Source organism: Ochlerotatus camptorhynchus, unplaced genomic scaffold, assembly GCF_037179485.1.
Source record: "Ochlerotatus camptorhynchus isolate MF236.1 unplaced genomic scaffold, CSIRO-AGI_Acam_v1.1 ptg000213l, whole genome shotgun sequence".
NCBI lineage: Eukaryota > Metazoa > Arthropoda > Insecta > Diptera > Culicidae > Ochlerotatus > Ochlerotatus camptorhynchus.
Genome location: NW_027040703.1, coordinates 6,292,866 through 6,313,159, shown reverse-complemented (window position 1 = coordinate 6,313,159; position 20,294 = coordinate 6,292,866). Strand labels below are relative to the sequence as shown.

The following is a 20,294-nucleotide window of genomic DNA, read 5'->3' as shown; positions in this document are numbered from 1 at the left end:
GCTGTAGCTCTCAGTGCCACGCTCTCATTGTTCCGCGGTGAGGTGAACTCGTTTTTCACCAGCAGCTTTGTTTGGATAGTCTAACCGTAATTACAATGAAGCAAGAGCTTCGATCTCGTTGAAGGGTTTCCCTTTTATTAAATGGGTCGTAGCTGAATCTGCCCGGTGCTATTGCTATGACATTGTATAGTCTAGTGACGGCAAGCGCTGTAACAGTATTAGGTACACAGTAACTTAAAAACTAAGCTCGAGATTCCAAATGGGGCAAAGAATCAATGTTAATTAGCAAAACCCGGACGTGTAAGTGTGTCTAAAAATAAAATGTATATTTTTGCCTTCCTGATACAGGGGTTTCTTCCATGAATCTGACAGATAATTTCATAGCATCTTTTACCAGATGTATTGTTACATCCAGCGTTGCGTATTCCGTTTATAGGGTTTCCATAATAAGCTTATTTTAGAAATACTAAATAGGGAAGATGTCCCTAATTTGGGTCTAATAAGCAGCCATCATGCTTTATTCTTATTCTAAGAAATAATAAACCACCAGGCGATATTACACTGTCAACATACAAGCTAATATAAGCATTGCATTTCGTTAACAATTGGACACGATTTTTCCGGAAGGAAACTTAAAAACAATCCCTGACGTAATATTCAGTTATACACACTTAGATTATTCTACCGAAATCTGTGAAATTTTACCGAAATCTCAACAGCTGAACGTTCGGTAAACAGTTCGGTGAATTTTCACAGATTTCCTGTAATTACTCACAGATATTCGGTGAACAATTACAGGATATCTGTGAAAAATCACTGAACTGTTTACCGAACGTTCAGCTGTTGAGATTTCGGTAAAATTTCACAGATTTCGGTGAAATAATCTTAGTGTGTAGGCGAAGTAGAAAATATATTAATTTAGATGAATATACTTTTAACTTCAAAAAAAATCTTCTAGTCTACAGGGCTGGTAGTGCTGATACGATATAATAGTAGTGACTTTAGTGACAAAAAATACGGTAATAGTGACCAAATAGTGACTTGTAAATACTAAATAAGTAACCATTTATATAGAAACGGTTTGATATTGAAATAAACTTTTAACGTCATGGAACTTAAAATCAAATTTCATAAATTTCTCTAGTTTAATAGAATCTCACAACGGAATCTCCTGTGAAGAGCATTTGAAGTGATTTGAATAATTTACTTTTGCTTACGTTATACATCAGGCATAACATTTGATAACGGCACAAAAGCATTTGAAAACAAACTTTCTAAGGCCCTTTACACGTGAACCAAAGTACGCTATCGCAAACCAACAACATCATCGGATAGGGGCAACTATCACCTTTCCGAAAGTGGTATTGGTTTGCGTGGGCGTACTTTGGTTTACGTGTAAAGGGCCTTAGAAAGTTTGTTTACAAATGCTTTTGTGCCGTTATCAAATGTTATGCCTGACATGATGACTAGCAAATAGTAATTCCCATTTTTTATGATCTTGAATTTGATACTGCGTTCGAAATCTTTAAATATTTGTTATATCTAGGTAGATAACTTTGATAATTTGCTATGAACTTTTCACAGAATGTGTTCGGAATGATCTCAAGAACTTTATTAGAACAATTCCCCTTCTGTTAAACTTAGAGGCAAATAAGCTTTTGCAAACATAATATTGCATTCTTGAAATTCTTTGCAGAACAATCAACACAATTCTTGGAAATAGATTATTTTCGTAGTTGGAAACGCTTTACATCAAATATCAGAACTAAAGTGGACATTTTCTACGATAGATGAGGAGATGAAACTAAAGAGTTGATAGTTCCGTTATAGTGTGGCAGTGTGAAATTTGTATATAGAAAGTAGAAAGCGAACAAAGGATAATTTTGAGGAAGGTACGAATAGGGTAGAGCGTCTCCTTTACCAAGCTCATCCGTTAATGAGGGATGGTGAGGGGTGTTTCCCTTGCCACCACTGGCAAAAGGGATTACCTCTGATGTGCGGAAACAGTTCTATTGATTGTTTCACACTTCTTTCCCTCACATTCTAAACAACTATCCGATTAGTACCTTCCTCAAAATTGTCCTTTGCTCGCTTTCTACTTTGTATAAACAATTTTCACACTGCCGTACTATTTAAGTCTGATATTTGACGTTAAGCATCTCCAACTATGTAAATCGTTAAATTCACGCATTAAGTAATAACACATGATTAGTAGAAGTAGATTATTTTCGATTTTTATTGATTCTTTTAGAAACTCCCTGAAGACTCCTTCCATAAATCCATCCTTAGAATTTCCATGCAATTAACCTCAGAAGTTTCATAAATTTCTGCTTGTAATCTTGGACTTCTCCCTTGCATTCAATTGGAAATTCAATTTGTATTCTCCTTAGAATCCCCATAGGATTTCCTCAGAATTCTCAAAACAAAAATCCATCACAAACTTTGAAACCCTTTTCAGAATTCCTTTGAGATTGAACCCTCAAAATTCGAGTCCATTGGAATTCTTCTCGAAATTTATTTCGAACTCTTTAGAATTCTCTTGGATGTATCGTCAGAAATCACCCCAGAATTCTTTTGGAATTATCCGCAGAGACCATCTTTGGAGTTCACGGGATTTTCATGGAATTTTCATCAGAGCCTCTTAAGCAAAATTTCAGAACTAATGTTGGAATTAGAATTCTACCTAGAATCCTCATCCAATCATCATAGAGTTCTTCTCAGAACTCTCGTTAAAACGCACTCTCAATTATATTAAAATTATTTCCGAAATTGTTTCGGAGCTGAATTTTGCGTCTCTAATAATTTAAACAATAATCAAAAGCGACGCTCGTACGTGCTGAACCAAGTTTAACAATATAGGTAAACCTGGCTTAACATTTAAGCAGAGATGAAGAAATCGGTCCTCAGCACACTTAATTTTACATGAGACTTTCGTAGTCTGTACTTTGGTATTCTTCTCTGATAAATCTTGGTGTCATCCCTAGAATCCTTCAAAATTCTCTTTTAAATCGAAATTGAACGCATTTCCCAATAGTTTTCCTGGTGTTCTAACGTTTTGCGGTTCACTGGTCACCCTGGTTAAAATTTTCAATTTTTTAACAGATATGCATATTTTGTTAAAACTACTGTAGACTTTCTTAGTGCCAAGTACTCAAATTAAACATTTTGTGAAAAAGTGACTTTAGTGATTATTTGATCTAAAAGGGAAAGGAGGGGCGAAATAGGATCCTAACAAACTTTGTTCGACCACTATAACTAAGGCTAAGACTTCCTGCTTGCTGTCTCAAAGTTACCAGGAACGGCTATTTTTCCTATCAAGATTAAGCACTAGGGCTTTTGATCTAATTTCCGTCCTAGTAAGCGCAACCCGCGCTTTACCTCTCTTTTCTGAACGAGTTTAAACAAAAAATGGAATATTTATGTCAAAAATGACTTTTAAATTTATTCACCTTTCTATATGTACCGTTGGATTTGATAAAGATTCACAAATTGTTGAGATATTGTCTAAAAACTAATACTGCTTATTGATTCTAAATTCGTTCTACGAGTTTCAATTCCGTCCTAACGCATTGAAACGCCATTAGATTTTCTTCGTCCTACGAATAAACGTAGAAAAAGGGGATTCGCTAGGAGCGCTTCTTTTATTTTGAGAACAATGAGCATTAATATTCATACAATGCGCTCTAACAGGATTTATGTTGTTGTAGCTAATGAACTAACGTATCGGAACAAACCTATTATTGATTTGTGCATGGTGAAATCATTGATATTATTGATCTTTTCTGATCGATAAAACGGAAATGGGCGATTACGACGAAGTAGTGCTCTACCCTATTTACAAACGAAAGTATTCGTTTGGACCTATTTTACGTAGGGATAGTTTTCTAGTTTTGACAATAGTGGTCCAGTTTTCAAATTTGAAATATATTTTCAAATTAAACATACTTTTGAACCTCGTAAAAAAAATAATAATACAAAAATGTGTAATTTTAACCTGATGAATGTGGGAATTTAATATAGGGTCAATTCGAGCACTACAAGGGCCTTAATCTGGCACACTTACCCTAGTTTTATTTCTTGCTTCTTCAGAAAAAAATCGACTTTTTTTTTAATGTAAACGTTAATATCCATCAACAGAATATTTCGTGCCGAAATCATAACATTCATAAATTGACTTACTAAAAGCACAGTGAAAAATATTACTGGTTAATGACGCTTTTTATTTGCTTCCAGGGCTGGTAGCCATCACTGCCGTCAAAAATAGTGATTTTAGTGACAATGATAAAGAAATAAGTGACTAAATAGTGACTTATAGTTGTAAAAATAGTGACCAAAAAGTGACCATGAATTGAATTAAAAGTAAATTTTATTTAAAACTCTTAGGAATTTCTGAGGAGCACAACTCCTGTGAACTTCAAAGGAAACAAGTGGTAGAAAACAAATACGGAGCATAAGTCCTGGGATTTTTTTTAAATACTAAAAGACGGATTACAATTAAATCTGAGAATAACTCCAGGACATGTTCAAAGGAATTCGGAAAATAAATTCAGGAGAGTTAGCCAAACAAATTAGAGAAGAAATCTAAGGAATTTGTGAGTAGAAATGCCAATGATTTCTTAGGAGACTTTCAATGTGAGTAGAATTACAAAGGAAGGAGTGAGATTCAAAACGAAATCTGAGATGAATTCAATGAATATTCTGTAAATCTTTCCAAAGGGTGTCTTATTGTGGAGAAATTCAAGGTAATTACGAGGAAAACTTGGAAATTGAGTTCGGAGTATAGTTTCATCGAAATAACCATTGAATATGGAATGGACTATTCTGAGAACTTCCCAAATTTTTCCTGAAGTTAATGAATCTGTCTTGAAGTTCTTTTTTAGTTTGAAAAACTAGCCTGATGCTCACAATACTTCTTATCAAATTCTTAAACTTCTCTGAACTGTATAGGGCTTCCTATAGTTTCCTTAATTTTTCTAAAGATCATGAATCTCAACTTAAGGTTTAACAATTCGCTGAAGTTCTCTAAACTTCTTTAAACTTTATGTGACTTCTCTAATGTCAACGAAGCTGCTCTGAGGTTCTCTGTTCTTTTCTGAAATTCTCAAAATTGCTCTAACGTTTTTGCAGTTCTCATGAAGCTTGTTGTACTGCGCTGAATTTAATTGAACCGTCCTTAAAATGATTAAGCTTTAGTGAACTTTTGAACTTATGCAAAGACCTCAATTACATTTTTAACGTCTCTGAAGTTATCTGAAAATCTGGGAACTGCTTTAAATTCACCACTAATTTTCTGAAACTAATGGAACTGACCTCTCCCTGAAATTCCTCCAATTTTCGGAGCTTACTAAACTTCTTTCAAATGCTCCCACGGTTTGCTAATGTTCATAACAAATTCCTGAAGTTCGCGGATCTTCCTCTAAGCTCCATAGATTTCTATGAAGTTCTCGAAATGTTGCTGTCCTTCTGTGAAGTTTTCGAAGTTTTTGTAAATTTCTGGAACTTTTGTGCTCTCGCAATTTTCATGGAATTGGAACGAAATAATTAATATAGTTTTATGATTTTCACTGAAGTTCTCATGATTTTTCTGAAGTTCATGAAACTTCCATTAAATTATCGACACTAATTTAAAACTTCTTCATCGGTCTAGACTTTCCTACCTATCCGATTATTGAATCAGTATATTTTAAGAACCCGCAACTTTACTGAAATAACCATTAACAAAAACTTACTAAACGCTCACTTATTTTTCCTGAACTATGCTTACCTAAAGTTCTCTAGATTTGTTTAATAATCCGGCAAATTTTCTGATATATAACGGTCAAAATTCCCTAACGTTTTTGGATCAATCATAGAATACTTCGAATACCGCATAATTCCACGGAATTCCTTGTAAGTCTCTGCAAATTTGCTTAAGTTAATGGGATTATTCTGAAGCTACTCGGAACTTCGTTGAATATCATGAAACTATCTAAATTCTAAGTTCTCTGTACTTCTTTGAAATTCGCGGAACATCTTAAGGGTTCTCAATTTTTCTAAATTTACGATCATAGATATTTGAACTGCTCCAAAAAGTCTGAACCTAAGTCATGGGAACTGCTCTTAAGATCTGAAGTTCCCCAAAGATCACTAGATCTAGCTTTTCTGAGGTGCTTGGAACTTTTTAAAAATTTGCACAATACCTCTCAAGGTTTCTATATTTCTCAAGTTCGCTTGACACCTGTGATGTGCTCTGAAATTCTAGGAACTTCATAAAAGTTCCTGAAAATTTTCGGATGTTAAAAGAATCGATATGAGGATCTTAAAGCTTCCAGTAAGTTCCCCATAATTTCAGTGTGTTAACTTCCGTTATGTTACCGTAGTTTGTTTATGGAGCTTCACAGAAATTCTCAGCATTTCCTTTCATTCCTGAGAGCTTCTTCAAAGTTCCTACAATTGTTGTGAAGTTAATGAGATCTAATAATGCAATGAAGATCTCTAATCTTGGATTGTTAGCGGAATGCTTAAATAAAACAGCAAAAAGGGTTATCTTCCATTTAATTCCACTTAAATAATTTTGGTGTCCATGACAGATACGTATTTTGACTACAATGTGCAGTCTTCATCAGTGTCATTTCCACTAAAGACTTATCAAAAACCTAACCCCCTTAAGTACTCATACCCTAGGTAAAAATGTCAAGATCACAGGTATAAAAATGAAACTACAATGTGTAGAATCGGAACTTACCTAACTAATAATAACCAAAGGTTTAAGTAAATGACATTGTTTAGCCCCTGACGATAATAGAATAAGGTATTGCCGAAGCCGTAATTTACCCTACTTGCAAATGATCTAGTCTACATATCTGATTAGCATGAAAACTACAGCTGATTGAAACCAACATGGAACATTTAAGCAACCTGTTAATTTTACCATTGATTCAGCATAGGACTCTAAGGCCGCTGCCATAGTGGGAGCGAAGAGGCGCGCTTAGCGTTCTATACAAAAGAATTCCTATTATTGATATTATTCCTTACATTCGATTTCCACACAGATTGAATCTAACATGTGTTCGATTTTCACGTTCTGGTTCTATGGGATTTTAGGTATTTTGTTTAGGCGTGCCTCTTCCGTCTCAGTATGGCAGCGGCCTAAACAAAATACCTAAAATCCCATAGAACCAGAACGTCAAAATCGAACACATGTTAGATTCAATCTGTGTGGCTGTGTTCCATTTGGTGAATTTTACCTTAAATTTGACAGATAGGAAATTTCCAAATAAACCTGCTATTTTTGACGTAGGACTACGTCTTTAATTTCTATACTGGGGGTCACATTAAAACAAAAATCAAAATTAAGACATGTAACGAAAAATCCCAAACACGGACGCAACGATAGAGCGCAAATCAAACAAACGACACATTGCGCATGCTCACATGAGCGAGCTCAATGCATTGTTGGTCGCTCACCATTTCACCAACGAAAGGAAGGGAGGAGAAAAGCAGCGATAATCACATTCTCTGCCTGAACGTCAAGCAGTACAGTTCGGTTTTTGCTCGCTCTGTCGAGTTGTTCTAAAGTTTCTAGTTTGTTCCAAACATTCGCAGTTTTAATCGCGTCGTCAGTAGTGTTGGTCGCTTCGTGTGATGGGAAGACAGCGCTCCCGGAGCAGGCTCCGAGAGAAAACGGAGAAGAAGAACAGCGGTGAGGGTAGCTTGAGTGTACCTATTTCGAATAGGTACGCTACTCTTCCCACCGATGTTGGGAATACAACGCTCAACCACGGTCAAGCGGTCTAAGAAGAGGAAGAAAAATAAGGGCCAGTCCGATAGTGCGAGTGGACGGAACGATGCCACCGCGACGAACGTCAGCGTCATTGGTGATTTCGGCGACGCCGTCGATTTGGCGATCTCTCATCGCTGGGCGTTGCAGCTGAGTTTAAGCTAGGCAGGATCGGCACCAAGGTGATGCTCCGAGCGAAAGCGGAGTATGAGGTGGCCGTGAAATATCTGAAGGATTCCAAGGCGGAATTCTTCACGCATGATATCCCCGGTGTGAAGCCCTTCAAGGTAGTCATGAGGGGCTGAAATCAAGAACCGGTACAAGCTAGCCCCAATCGCTGTCTTCCGAATGACAAGGATAGACGAAAACGTGAAGACGTACCCCCCGGATTGTCTTTTCCTGGTGAACTGCCAGAAAGGAACGGTGACGCTCAATGCGCTGCAAGCCATTCGATCGATCTACTCCATCATCGTACGGTGGGAGCCATACCGTAGTGGCCATCGTGACGTAGCTTAGTGCCAGAGGTGTCTCAGTTTTGGACACGGTACCCACAACTGCAACATCAAGCCACGCTGCACCAACTGCGCTCACGAACACGCCACTTCTGACTACCCTGCGGATGGAGCAGTGGCGTTAAAATGCAGCAACTGTGGTGGTGCACATCAAGGTTCCGACAGACAGTGCTCCAAACGCGAGGACTTCAAACGCATCCGAAAGCAGGCGTCAAGCAACAATCAACTAGGACGCAAGAAGGACAAAACCCCAACATTCAGGACGGAGGATTTCCCGCCTCTTCGAGCTCCCCAGCAAAGGCAAGCAAATTCGCGGGTGTAACCCGCCGCCCCTCAAGAAGCTTCCGGTGATTCTGCTGGACATAGATCTCCATCCCCCCCTGGATTCTGGAGACAACCACCAACGCTAAACAACAATCCCGATCTAAAATTAAGGGATAACATACCACATTCTGTCCCATATCCGCACCTCTATCATCGAGGCCCTACTGCCCTCGACAGTGTGCCGCCAGCAGTGGACTAGCGGCTAAATTCAAGAAGGACCTGTCCACCATCACCCGTACTGGTTCCCGCTTCGTAGTTGGAGGAGATCTAAACGCTCGCCATGAGGCCTGGCGGAACTACCAGCAGAACCAGAACGGTCGTCTGCTGTTTGACCACTCACATCATGGAATGTACTTCGTTTGGTTTTCGGATGAGCCAACATTTATCTCATCGACGAGCAACCCATCAATGCTAGACCTGTTCCTGACAAATATCGGCTTGTCCAAACAGGTAGCCTTGAACGAACTCAGCTCCGACCACTAACCGGTGGTGGCTGAACTGGGCTGCAACGTGACTCCTGCTTCAAGCCTGCGCAAGGACTACCATCGCGTAAACTGGGCCCAGTTTGGACGCGTGGTAGACAGGCACATCATCAACAACCCGCCACTTGACACCGTGGAGGACATCGACCGAGCGTTGGAGGGACTCCACCAAGCCATAACCGTGGCTGACGAGGCGTGCGTCCGACGAGTTCCTGTGAGGGGTAAGTTTATTGCCATTGATTCCCACGCCCAACTCTTGAGAAATGTTCGTAGACGCCAGTTCCAAAGAATCGGAGATCTAGCGAGAAAAAGTGAAATGGCCGATCTGAACAAGGAGATTGCTTCCAGAATGGTCTCACTCCGGAACGAAAGCTTCGGGCGGCTCGTCCAGAATCTGGACGACCGCTCCAGACCATTCTGGAAAGTTGCCAAGGTCCTAAAGACGCACCCCAAACCCATTCCACCTCTTAAAGATGAATATGATGACGATCGGCTCATAATCACCCCTCAAGAGAAAGCAAATGCGATTGGTGAGCATATTGCCAAATCGCACTTGCTTGGCTTCAACATCCAAAGTCCGCTCGAAGTTCAAGTTGAGCAATGCGTACTGAACCTTGATTCCTTCCCTTGTGCTATAACTCCGGAGGATAGAATCACAGTGAAACAGATTTGCTCAGCGCTGAAATGCACCAAACACATGAAGGCCCCCCGGTTCGACGGAATATTCAACCTAGTGTTGAAAAATCTCAGCATGAAGGTTCACTCTCTGCTGGCTGCTGTCTTCAACAGATGCTTGGAACTGCACTAAAGGGTGATACGGTCAAAATTTGGTCAATATCAACTTGACGTATTTCTTTCAATTTTGCATTTAAAAAACCTGAACACCCCTCATTTTGAAGGTGTGTGTGTGTAGAATGTTGCTCCTATTTTGATTTTGGAATTCACTCTTCAGTTGTCAAAATGCCGTCCAAGCAAGAAGAGCAGCGTATCAAAATTTTGCTCGCGCATCGCGAAAATCCGAGCTACTCGCACGCAAAGTTGGCAAAATCGCTAAAAGTTGCCAAATCAACCGTTACAAATGTAATTAAAGTGTTTGGGGAACGTTTGTCGACAGCCAGGAAGTCTGGATCGGGGGGAAATCGAAAACCGGAAGCCGCTGAGACGACAAAGAGAGTTGCCGGTAGTTTCAAGCGAAACCCTAACCTCTCTCTCCGAGATGCCGCAAATAAGCTGGGTGTATTGTCTACAACCGTGCATCGAGCCAAAAAACGAGCCGGACTATCGACTTACAAGAAGGTAGTGACTCCAAATCGCGATGATAAACAAAATACGACGGCCAAAGCGCGATCCCGGAGGCTGTACACGACGATGCTGACGAAGTTTGACTGCGTGGTAATGAACGACGAAACCTACGTCAAAGCCGACTACAAGCAGCTTCCGGGACAGGAGTTTTATACGGCAAAAGGAAGGGGAAAAGTAGCAGATGTTTTCAAGCACATGAAACTGTCAAAGTTCGCAAAGAAATATCTGGTTTGGCAAGCCATCTGTACCTGTGGCTTGAAAATCAGCATTTTCATAGCTTCCGGGACTGTCAACCAAGAAATTTACGTGAAAGAGTGTTTCAATAAACGTCTGCTGCCTTTCCTGAAGAAACACGGTTGTTCCGTACTGTTTTGGCCGGATTTGGCATCTTGCCATTACGGTAAAAAGGCCATGGAGTGGTACGCCGCCAACAACGTGCAGGTGGTTCTCAAGGACAAGAACCCTCCCAACACGCCAGAGCTCCGCCCAATTGAGAAATACTGGGCTATTGTCAAGCGGAACCTAAAGAAGACCAAAAAAACTGCTAAGGGCGAGCAGCAGTTCAAGGCAAACTGGCTTTCTGCGGCGAAGAAGGTGGACAAGGTGGCTGTACAAAATCTGATGGCAGGGGTCAAGCGTAAGGCCCGGCAATTCGGATTTGGAAAAGCGGAAGCCTAACTGAATATTTTTCCTGAATTTTATACTAATTGAACTTGAAAAAGAAATTTAATTTGATTTTTTAAATAAACGATTTCACCGATTTACACGCGTTTTCCCTTGACCAAATTTTGACCGTATCACCCTTTACGTTCCAAGTATCTGGAAGACAGCTAAAATCATACCTATCCGCAAACCCGGGAAGGACCCAACGCTAGCTTCAAGCTACAGACCAATCAGCCTCCTTTCAGCGCTGAGCAAATTGTTAGAGAAACTTATTCTCAATCGTTTGCTTAAGTTTGTCGAGGAGCACAACATTCTCCTACCGGAACAGTTCGGGTTCAGGAAGGGGCACCCCACAAATCATCAACTAGTAGGGTACAGAACTACTTCGGCCTAATCGCCCATTTTGGGCCTATGGAGCAGAAAACTTTAAATAAATCCATGATTTCAGAGTTAACAAGTCAATTATGCGTTTAGTACGATACTTTAGTTAATAATCTACCGAACGAAGTCAATGAGAACGCGTGATATGAAGGTTTGCACACATTATTCCCAAAAACAAAAGAAGCGCTCCAACCGAATCCATTTTTATCTTCATTCGATAGGCCGAAGTGAATTCATTGGCGTTTCAATGGCGCTTCAATGCGTTAGGCCGAGTTTAGAATCTGTAGGCCGAGTTTGGCGTCAAGAAGCAGTGTTAGACTTTTGACAATATCTCAAAGATTGGTTTCTCTTTATCAAATCTTACGGTACGTACGGAAAGGTAAATAAATTTGGAAGCCATCAGTAATAATAACATTCCGTTTGGTGCTAAGCTGCGCTAGATTAAGAAAGACTAAGTGGGGATTGTGCTTAATAGGCCGGAAATGGGGTAGTTAACCCTACGGGTGATCAATAACATCCGAAGTAACAAAGTTGTATCCAAGTCCACAGCCATGACATTGTTAGACGTTGAGAAAGCCTTTGACAATGTCTGACACAATGGGCTTGTATACAAGCTTTGTAACTTCAACTTTCCTTTACATCTGGTTAAAATCACGCGTAACTACCTTTAGCAAAGGTCGTTTAAGGTATCGTTGAATGGTTGTCTTTCAGACACGTTTTCCATCCCAGCAGGAGTCCCACAAGGAAATCTGTTGGGCCCTTTGCTTTACAGCATCTACACTTCTGACATTCCTCCCCTCTGAGACGGTTGCGTGTTCTTCCTGTTCGCAGATGATATCGCAATAACCGTCAAGGGTAGGATGCCTCGCGAAATAACAAACAAGCACCAACGATGTCTTGACGCCTTTGCTGATTATGCCACCACGTGGAAAATCAAAATCAATGCCTCCAAAACACAAACAATCATGTTCCTCCATCGGTAATCACCCAACCTAAAACCGGCTCCCTGTTGTACTGTAATCATGGATGGCACAAGGGTTGAGTGGTCCGCCGAAGTAACCTCTCTCGGGATGTTGTTTGACGAAAAGCTCCTATTCCGCTCGCATGTGGAGAAAACCGTAGTCAAGTGTTCCGCCTTGGTTAGGTGTCTGTATCCGCTTATTTGCCGCAGTCGCCTAATGTTTTCAGCTAGTTCATTCTTACTTCGATTTACTCCATGATGCGAGAAGAGACCCTTGGCATGGCAATTTTCTAACCCTTAGAAATTTGATGTTTGTGTGCACCAAACGTCTCATGAGCCCCATATCAAAAAGCATTAGGATCCATCCTCATCCCAACCACTCAAATATTTCCGTTCGAACCCGAACATCACCGGCTAACTTTCTTGGAAGCTTCTTGACCAAGGAACAACATTGCCTGTTTTGATTTACCAGGACGAAAATGTCAACTGGATTGGAAAATGCCTTTATCAAACACCGAGCAAAATAGCGCTCGAATTCTCACGCTCTGCAGCGCTGATAAAACATTGACCCCTTCCCCATGATTCCACACCGACAACGGCGATGACGACGATAAGCATCGCCAATTCCTCGTGGGAATTGTAAATTAATCCTCCCGTTCGCTCTGCAGCGCTTTATCATTCGGAGGTCACAAACCATACCCAGCTTTAATCTACAACCGCAGGCCTCAAGTCCATTCCATACCAGCTAGTCTCATTTATGTTTGTGAGAGTGATTTAATGTGTACGTAGAGAGTGTGCATTCCACCCGCAGATAACCGTAGCGGCTGGGAGCTGGGAGGGTCCAGGAGAGGGCAAGATGCGGTTTAGTCGGTAGACCGCTGCACTCCCTAGGGAATATGACAACTGCTTATTGTACTACTGCTGGCTGGTTCCATTATTCCCGGGCATGGTCTCGGGCTTTGGATCGTCTGTCGGTCACCCCGGAGTAACTAACGACGCTTAACTTGTTCAGATGGATGCGGGTGTGTGTGTGTGTGTGTTCTTTCTGTTTGAATGTAAATAATTTATTTAATGTACCACTTTGTTTTTATTTTCACCCTCACTTGTGCCGTTGCATTGGTTGGTTGGTCTGAGAGTCTGTATCTGAACTCTTCATTAGATTGATGATGATTACGCTTATCTGTTAAGTGCGATAGAGAGCGAGAGTGCGGCTGAATCGATGTGTTTGTTTGTTATTTTCTCATAAATTGGGGGAGTTTACTCGATTTTAGCTGATGGATGCAGTTCTGGATCTGGAACTAGACTCACATCAGTTTGTCTGCTCAACTGTCCTACTAAGTAAAAGTGTATTCAAATTGTAGCACATCCTCTTGTCTAACTTCACGATGACCATCAGTAGACAAAAAAAGTTTGGCAGTTTCCCCGTGTGTCATCGTAAAATTTAATGCCTCATTTTGCCAACCAAGTTTGCCAGCTTCCCAGTTGGTTGCACAAAAGTAACACTATGAAAAACAATGTTATAATTCATAGAGGCTGACAACAACGATTTCCCTCTCGCTTTACCTTGCAGTTAGTGTTTCTCAAGTTCTGCGAAAAAAATGAGCACTAAGTCCAATTCACAGAACTGTCCCATCAAAGCAGCAGTTCGAGTGAACGAACTACCCAACGCTGTCTGTCGGCGTGCAATTACCTTAATTTAAAAATTGGTCCAATGCCAAACAGAGAGGAGGGATTCGCCCGCTTGTTCGGTCCTTGTTATCGTACGTATGGTGGTGGCCACTGGCCAGGATCTGGCTCTTGTTGTTGCTGCTGTCGCATACCGGTGTTTCGTTTGACAACTTCATAAACCCACAACATTGCTACTTCATGGAAATAAGCGATGCGTTTTGGATTCATAGCTAAGAGCATGCGAAAAAATTGCAATTTTCGTTCGTTGTCCTTGTACGGGACCAACTGTTTCAGAACGCGAGGTTCGTTGTACCCATGCAAATAGCTAGCTACTATAACAGCTGGTTCACTAATCCAAGCCCCTCGCAGCAGCAACAGCCATCGATTGAGGTTCGTATAATTCCCTTCGAAAATAGAAAGTACTCTGGATACAGATCGTGACCCAATCGTTACCACTATAACCAGCAGCAGTCATATAGGATTGGAGCTTGCCATTCAACTTATTCGAGATTTGCAAATTGTTCATGTACCCGACCGCAATCTCGTCGTCTTGAAGAAATTGGAACTTATTGGTCACGATTTTCGATTGCTTGCTTGGGTCTGTAGGCTGTCTGTAAACCGTCTTAATGCCCAAGCACAGTGGACCGGTTTATTTCTGCTGCGCTTTTCTACTTTTCATTCGGCGAGACGGCTCCGAGTGGACTAGAGGTACATATAGGTACGGTACGTGTCCCGAGCAAATCAACAAACAAGACCTACTCTCTTTTGGGACAACTTCTTTCTCTTCGACGTTGGTTAACCGAATTTAAATTTGGCTTGGCGAGCAAAGTTGAGCAGTGATATAACTCCTCGCCCATGAAAAGGTACATACAGGGAATACACAAAACGTATTGTCGAGACGTACGCAAAAATACACACGCACACACACTGAGAAAGACCTATAACAGTGAAGCACCAAAAAAACGAAAGCTACTGCTGCTGGTTGTTAAAGCGATTCAAAGTTGCTGTGGCTTAATTTGTGGTAGGCTGCCTAACGGTTCATTTGGTTTGATTTGGTTGGAGACAGTAATTAAGCGTTGTCGAGCAGAGATTGGGTCTTGTCGGATTGTGAATCAAAACGGGAGGTATGGCATATTGTTCCCTTTTTTATGCCGAAATCTGTTGCGGAGGAACTTAAGACCCCGCAATGGATGAAATTAATGATGGCGGGGATATTTCGCTAGCAGATATCTCCGATGATGAGTCAATTAAATCTCCATCATTCAAAAATCTGCTTCTCACTGAAGAGAAAAATGGATACCTCAGGGGAACTACTTCGAGCACTGGAGCTTACCTAAAAGTGATGTCTAAATAACAGCCTTTAAATATTGCTCGGATTTCAAACGATCTGACAAAACATTTTTCGGCCGTAGCCGATATCTTTAGGGTGACGCCAAACAAACTGCGCGGTACCGTTGATGAGGCAAACCGGATTGTTGCCTATACACTTTTTACGATGGAATATCGAGTTTACATCCCCAGATGCGACGTAGAAATCGAAGGAGTGGTCACCGAAGCGAGTCTAACTTGCGAAGATTTCCGTCATGCCGAATCCTTCGGTATTTTTAAAAACCGTGCCCTTCCGAAAGCAGTGACTTTAGTGACTAAAATTACGGAAATAGTGACCAAATAGTGACTTTTAAATAATAAATAAATAACCAATAGTGACATTTAAAAGATGACTCAGAAACTCAAATAAGGTTTAATATTGAAATAAACTGTTTTTGCCATGAAACTTAAAATCACATTTCATCATTTCATTTCATTGTATCCAAACTCTCAACGGAATCTCCTATGAAGAGCACTTCAAGTAATTTGAATAATTTCCTTTTGATTACGTTATACATTATGGCCAGCAAATAGCAATTTCTGATTTTCCCGGAGTTTTTTTTATGTTACTGGTTGAGCGTTACATAAATTTCCGCTTAGAATAATCTTGGACTTCTCCCCTGAATTCTATTGGAAATTCAATTCGTATTCTCCTCAGAATTTCCATGGTATTTTCCCAGAATTCTCAAAACAAACATCCATCTCGGAATACCCTTGAAACTCTTTGAAGAATTCCTTTGAGATTGAACCCTCAGAAGCCGATTACATTGGAATTCTTCTAGGAATTTATTTGGAACTCTTTAAAGTTCTCTTGAAAGTATCCTCAGAAATCATTCCAAAATTCTTTTATAACTATCCGCAGAGATCATCTGTGGAGTTCGTGGGATTTAAATGGAACTTTCATCAGAGCTCTCTTCAAAAATGTCAGAACTAGTTTTGAATTCTTATTATAATGGGAATCCTCATCCAATCATCATAGAATTCTCTCAATTATATTGGAATTATTTCCAGAATTGTTTCGGAGCTGAATTTTGCAATAATCACGTCATGTGTCAGTCGCCGCTTAAGCCTTCAACTAGGTTTAACTATATGGAAAAAACCTGGTTTAAGATTTCATCAGAGATGAAGAAATCGGACCTCAGCAGGCATGGAAAATCATTTGCATTCATTTCGTACATTCATTTTTTTTCCTTCATTTAACATCGGTCTCTGTTCTGGAATCTAGTGCCAATCACCGACGGACATCGATTACCATCCATTGCAGAGTGGTCCAGAATGCAGATTTAGGTGGAATGATATGTAAAAGTCTCTTCTACAAAGTTGTTCCTTATAGTTATGCCCTCATTTTTATGACAATGAATTCTAGGGTGGTTCCTATTATCATTAAAATCAAAAATATAACTTATTTGTTTGAATCAATTGAGCTATACATTCGCGCCTTCTAAAGATCTAAAAGTTATTCGAAAACACCTTTGATGAGAAATTCGAAATAAGAAAACTAGAGCAAAACAACTGTTTTTTTTAGAGCCACCCTAACTCAATTCAAGAAAATAGCTCTTAATCGGCCAATTTAAGAGATACAAAAAAGTTGTTTTCTACAAAGTTGCTTGAAATTAACTCAGCTATAAATTTGCCGAAGAATGTATACCTTAATTTATTCAAACAAATAAGTTAGATTTTTGATTTTAATGATAATAGGAACCACCCTAGAATTCATGTTCATAAAAATGAGGACATAACTATAAGGAACAACTTTGTAGAAGAGACTTTTAGTCTAAAGTTTCAATTTCAGGCTCAAAACATATCATTCCACCTAAATCTGCATTCTGGACCACTGTGCATTGACGGCAATCGAATGTGCAGGAAGGCAGCTTCCACACCTGCGTAGGATATCGCACCCATTCACAACACACATGGGCCGGGACCAACGGCTTTACTTCCCTTCCGAAGGAAGACGTGATCAGAGATTTTTATGCCTCAGAAAAATCCCACCGACCTCGACTGGGATTGAACCCAGACCCATTGGGGTGTTAGTACATTCATTTACATTCATTTACATTCATTTGCACCTAACTTTTTTCATCAACAGAATTCCGCAAAATGATGTATGGAGCTTTTGTAGGTTTTTTATTAGCTACAGCTTTTGTTAAGAACTCAAATCCGTATCTCTAATGCATGACGAACCAGAGCAAACAGAATCCACTACTGTTTTTTTCAGTAAATGTATTTTACATTCACTGAAAAACAGTAACGACTTCTGCCCGCTCTAATTCGTGATGCATAAGAGATACAGATTTAAGTTCTTAACAAAAATTGTAGCTAATAACAAAACCTACAAAAGCTCGATACATCATTTTGCGGAATGCTGCTGATAAAAAAAGTTAAAGGGCAAATGAATGTATATGAATGCATGAAATGAATGCAAATGATTTTCCATGCCTGGCCCTCAGAGCACTTAATTTTACATGAGACTATCGTAGTCTGTACTTTGGTATTATTCTCTGAAATGTCTTGGTGTCATTCCAAGGATTCATTTAAAATTGTCTTAAAATATCCTTTGAATTTTTTTAAGTTCTTGATAATTCTTCAAAGACTTCTGAAAATCTAGCACAGACAAATACTCTTGAAAAGTTTCCAATGTTTAGAATTTATTTTTGGAGATAGGAGGTATATTTTCCCAGATTTCTTTTTATCGAAATTGAAGACTTTTCCCAGTATTTATGGGGTTTCAAAGGTCCTTGAATTTTTGCGGTTCACTGGTCATCCTGGTTAAAATTGTTAATTTTTCAACAGAATTCTTTTTTTTTCATTACTACTGTAGACTTCCTTAGTTCCAAGTACTAAACTTAAAAATGGTGTTGATATTTTCCATTTCACTCTATTTTAGTTGTGAAAAAGTGACTTAGGTGACTATTTTTAGGGAAATAGTGACTTTTTGGTGTGAAAAGTGACTTTTTAGTGACTGACTTCAAAATAGAGACAAAGTCACTAAAAGTGACCTGCTACCAGCCAGGTATCAAAATGCAATCGGTGTCTCTCATTGGCACGAAAAAAAAACGTATTTTCTGTCAGACGTCGTCATTGGGAAGGTTCGACTGCCTGTACGCGGGTAATGAACTGCTCAAAATGCAAGCAACTTAGTCACACAACCGCTGACTTCTGCTCCAACAAACCGAGCTGCGATCAATGCGGCGAGCTGCTTGCAGATGATCCTTGCTGAGCTACCCCAAAAGTGGTTTACTGCAAGGATACTCTGCATGCTTTGGTTGATTGCCCGAAGTACAAACAGCAGGGAGAAAAACTTAATCGGTCTTTACAAGCTCGCTCCAAGAGGTCACTTGCAGAACTCTTAAAAAATACCGCTCCATCTTCCCAAACCACCCCAAAAAGCAAAAACACATATTCCCTTTTACCAGATGATGATCAGGGCTCTGACTCAGAGGTCGGTGAAGGTAGTCACTTTGTCTTTAAAGACAACACGAGAAAGCGATTAAAAAAAGTCACCCAAAAGCCTCGTAAGATCGCTCGTATGAACTCTCAACTAGCTTCTAGGTGGAACCAACGAGCTTCTAGGTGGTCCTTAATTGCATCGATCATATCCTTTGATGGATAACGCTCCGAATGAGGTCGAGAATCTGATCTCTGTTCTTCAGTGGAACTGTAGAAGTCTTATACCGAAACTTGACGCATTAAAATTTTTAGTTCACAACTCACTCTCTGATGCATTTGTCCTATGTGAAACATGGTTCTCTTCAAACAACGATCTTGCTTTCCACGATTTCAACATTATTCGCCTTGACCGCGCAGATTCGTATGGAGGGGTGCTTCTCGGGATCAGCAAGCTCCATTCCTTTTACAGAATCGATCTGCCTTCGGTGACAGACATTGAAGTTGTTTCATGTCACCGAGAACTGCGATTTCTCGTCAAAGTTTCTCAGATATCTGCACGGTTATGCCAGAGCCACGGTTGATCTAGGGAGATTTTAACTCTCACGGTACAGGCTGGGAGGAACTGCACGACGACAACCGCTCAACCTTGATATACAACATGTGCGACATCTTCAAAACGACAATTCTGAACACCGGGGAAGCAACACGAGTGGCCAAATCTCCAGCAAAAGTAAGCAGATTAGACTTCTCACTTTGTTCGAGTTCACTATCGTTGGATTGCTCGTGGAAAGTAATCCAAGATCCCTAAGGTAGTGATCATTTGCCAATCAAAATTTCTATTGCCCACGGTTCATCTTCTACTCGCGACCGCGATTCTTGATGCCAGTCAATCGGTTGAAATACTTCCTCCACTGGACGAGTACTCCATTCTCGCGTGTCTCATCATCGATTGTGCGCTGCGAGCACAGACGAAACGTGTTCCGGGTGTTTCCGTTCGCAAGCGACCTCCCACTCCGAGTTGGGATAAGGATTAAACGCTTCCGCAAACACGGTAAGGTCGAGGATTTCGAGCGGTACACCGACCTCGAGAAAACCTTTAAGGGCTTGATTAAAGCCAAAAGAATGCGGTTACTGGCGTCAATTCATCCATGGTTTGTCGCAAGAGACTCCCATGAGAACACTCTGGAATGTCGGCAGGAGAATGCGAAACACGTCATCACCGGTTAACGAAGACAAGGAGTACTCAGACAGTTGGATATTCAGCTTTGCGTGGAAAGTTTGCCCGGATTCGGTGTCGGTTCAAACCAACGTTCGTGATCGTCCATCGGGTAGTAACGAAATAGATTAGCCGTTTTCGATGGTGGAATTCTCACTTGCTCTCCTCTCAACTTGCATAAAAATCTCCCAGACGTCGCGAAGAGGCGCTTGTTGAACTTATTCAATCAATTTCTGGAGCACAACATTGTTCCGGATGACTGGAGGCA

General features: G+C 40.5%; 1 protein-coding gene across 2 annotated transcripts in view; it reads right to left on the bottom strand.

Moving 5' to 3' along the window:
- Hipk (Homeodomain interacting protein kinase) overlaps positions 1–20,294 on the bottom strand; it is a 479,478-nt gene that overhangs the window by 219,247 nt on the left and 239,937 nt on the right. The window lies entirely within an intron of this gene.